The 3740-nt window shown below is 42.6% G+C and overlaps 1 pseudogene; it reads right to left on the bottom strand.

Annotated features, from left to right (window-relative positions):
* Positions 1-721: 721 nt before the first annotated feature.
* LOC116090314 lies at positions 722-1812 on the bottom strand (annotated as a pseudogene).
* Between the last annotated feature and the right edge of the window lie 1928 nt (positions 1813-3740).

Below are 3740 nucleotides of genomic sequence, written 5' to 3'. Positions count from 1 at the left end.
TCTTTTTTTATATTTTGTGAGAAGGACATAGGTAATGAGTAAGGTTTAATCTTAGGCAGAAGCTTTCCAGGCTGGGAATTTAGCTCAGTGCTGAAGTGCTTGCCAGTATACAAGAGGTTGCCCAAGGCCTCAGGTTTGATCACCAGCATTACAAAAAAAAGGAATTGACTGTTGTATTTATTTACCTGTGGTTTAGGATATGTGGCAAGGTGGCCAGGTCAGCTAGCAGGCCCTTACTTGTACCACCGGGTGAAAATAGCCATGGTTTTCCTGTTGAGGAATCCCACCCCTACCCCAAATCAGAGCCATTTTCAAACATAAATGTTGGCAGTGGCTAAGCCCCTTGTAGCCTCACTGTATGTCCATTGTCCTTGAGGTCCTGGACATTATCTAAGAAATCTGCATCTCACACTGTCTCCTTTTTGTATTCAGCCTTCTCGGCTAAATAGAAGCCTGAAATTCTTTTTATTTTGGGGGTTTCGATTGGTTATTCCCCATTTAATGTCTAGTGCAGTGATATCAAGTACATTACACATGAGTGGGAAGAAGATTCCATTTCAATCCAATGTGTCCATCTGAGGATTGGTCCACTCCGTGCTGCACTTTGTAGAGCGTGTGCTGGTTTTACCTTGAATAACAAGGTAAGGTGAAAAGAGAAGATGGCCAGCCTCACCCTACATCCAGCCTGGGCTGCCAGGGTCTGGGCTAAGTAGCATTCATTTTATAACAATCTGCAGAGAAGGAGCAGATAGGAGCAGGAGCAGGTCCCAAGAAGCAGTCTTCTCCTTAGGGGGGCCTTTGGTGCCACTGGCTAGAAATAAGCTGTCTCTTGGACAATCAACTCCTTCAGCTGCTTCTTGAGAGATTATCAAAGTCCATGTCAAAAGTGAACTGGTAATAGGGCATGGTACTGTATGCTTTTAATTTTAGCACTTGTGAAGCTGAGTTCAAGACCAGCCTGGTCAACATAGTGAAGCTCCAGGCTAGCCACTGTTACATAGTGAGATCCTGTCCCCAAAAGACAAGCCAAACTAAACCAAAAAATAGGCAAAAAGAAGAGTGGAGGGCTTCTTGGACATTGGCCCATATCATATGTCAGGTCACAGTACCAGTCCAGGCAGAGCTGAGCCAATGCTTCCTGCACTGGGAACCACTTGCTGGGTTTGAAGATAAACATCTTGTCCAGCAAGTTAAGAGCTTTGGAGTCAGATTGAAGGAAGATCTTGGCCAGGATACCTTGGTGTTAGAGGGCACAGACTGTAGGTAGTTTGGAATATCCATGTTGATGATACAATTTATATCATCCTTGGAACAGTCGGAGAGCTTCTCAGCCAGAATGCTGCCCTCAGACCAGATGCTGATGGACTTAGTGGAGCCCTTGGAGTTAAGTATGATCTCTGGGTTTGGGTACTAACATGTGGCCACACACTAGCCAATGAGATCATACTCAGGGTCAACAATTTAGGCCAGGCTAAAATTATAGATCTTAAGATTGCAGGTGATGCTGATAATCAGATTGAAGGGCTTCAGGTTCCTGTGGCACACTTTAGGTAAAATGTGTACTAGAGATCCTGAAGGATCTGGTAGAGGAACTAGAAGGTATGTTCATTGCTCAACTGCTAGCTCTTGAGTAGTTTGTGCAGGTTTGCCTCTATTGTGTCCTGAATGATGTAATCATCTGTGATTGCTTTCAGGGTGGGTGCTTGAAGAATGTCTCTTATGCCATTACCCTTTGCGTTCTGATGCTTGAAAGGCTAATCTCTTGATGGCCACTGGCGTCTTGTGTACGTGATCATAAGTAGAGATGACCATGAATATGTGCCCTTGCTGCTCATGTCCTGCAGCTTTGTGAAGTGCTGCTGGTCTACTGGAAGGGTCACACCTTCACCACCTCCATCAAGGTCCCAGAGACAACTCCATTGGTTCTCTACAGCTCCCTACACTTGTTCCATCAAAGCCACCCTTACCTTGAATTATTTCAGTGTAGGGACTGGCAATCTAGGAGCTTCTGTAAGGCTGGCCAGCAGACTAGAAATCTAAGAATTCTAGGTGAGAAGTTTGTTGTAGAAGCCATAGCCAGACGGGGTTCTAGAAGCTTTCCTCACACAGCACAAGACATTTATTTGCATCTTAGCAAGTGGCTCCATCCATTTGGAGATGAACGAAACTGTTTACAGAAAACATCAAGAGGGCCACTTCCTAAACCTGGGCCTGGACCTCTGGATTCACCATGGTCTGTTATGGAAATTTTTGATTGAGTCTGAATATGCAATGGAAGATGTTAAAAGTTGAATATTAACCTCCCAACCCCCCATAAGACATTTCGGAGCAAATTTGGAGTCTTTATTTATAGTTGGGGATGTGGTGATAATGAAGTAAAATCTGTGTGCTTTCCTGCTGGTTCTGCCCAGGGCAGTAACTCTATTCTACACAATTACTAAAGTTAATTCTGTAGACTGTATAACACAGTCTTGTGTTTTAGTTTCAATCTGTTGTTGTGATAAAAGCAACCCTGGAGAAAAGGGGGTTGGTTTGGCTTACACATCCAGGTTACAATTTGTCATTGAGGGTCAGTGCAGGAACTTAAGCAAGGACTTAAATTGGATGCTTGCTGGCTGGTTCTGTAGCTCACTCAGAGGCCAATGTTTAGCTAGCTTTCTTATATGTCTCAGGACCATTTGCCTAGGGATGGTGCCACCCACAATGGACTTAGCCCTCTTGCATTAATTAAGAATCAAGACAATCCCTCATTGACACCTTTTCAGGTAAACTTGATCTAGGCCATTCCACAATTGAGGCTTGCCTGAGATGACTCTAGGCTGTGTCAGTTTGATAGTTAAAGCTAACTATAATGCATTATAAATTTCAAAGCATTATGAAAATGTGGAGATCTTTTTGGGGGTATTGATATTTAAACAATTTAAATGGTTTACTAGCATATACTTATAGTTAATAATGGGCTTATTATGATTTTATACATGCTATGATATATATGTATATCCCATATATGTATATATATGTATATGTATATATGTATATATGGGAAAGAAAGACACTGCCAAGCTCAAAGGTGAAGGCAACTAGTGGTTCAGTCAAGCAGTGAAAAGTATAGGGAGAAATAACCCTGTCTGGTTGCTGGGAGTAGTTTTTACCAATTGAGAATAATCCTGGAGTTTGACAGATAGAGCCTGAGGTCAGCTTGGACCACCTATCTGTCATTCATAGATAGAGAGCCCTAAGTTTCTGTAGTTACAGAAGTCTACTTGACACTCAAAACTGCATCATTTTATCAGAGCAATTCATATTTTCAAGGTCTTGAAAATACGAAGACAGGTCGTCTGTCCATATCAACTTTAGGGCTATGATTGCTTCTCACTTGGGAGACACTTGCAGATATAATATTAGCCAACCTAAGGAGTTTCAGGAGGGGAAGAGAAACTGCCTAACTCACAGGTTGTAAAGCTAAGTATGCATGGCAGAGGCTCTTGGTATAAAGAAAGTGAAGACAACTCTGGTGGACATTGGACAGTCTAGTACAGGTTCAAAACCAGTGTGTTCCATAGGAGAGACAAGAGCCCATGACCAGTTGGCCTGCCATGTACATGTAACTGCCAGATTCAACATTTCATCACCTTTTTTCTGTCTCTCGTGCATCTTCCTGCTCTTCTTTTTATTACACACTGTCAATGGTACTTCTGTGTTAATCGGACTAAATCTATGTTTTTAGGGACCAGAGAGAT

Source organism: Mastomys coucha, chromosome X (genome assembly GCF_008632895.1).
Source record: "Mastomys coucha isolate ucsf_1 chromosome X, UCSF_Mcou_1, whole genome shotgun sequence".
NCBI lineage: Eukaryota > Metazoa > Chordata > Mammalia > Rodentia > Muridae > Mastomys > Mastomys coucha.
This window is presented reverse-complemented; position numbering and strand designations above follow the sequence as displayed.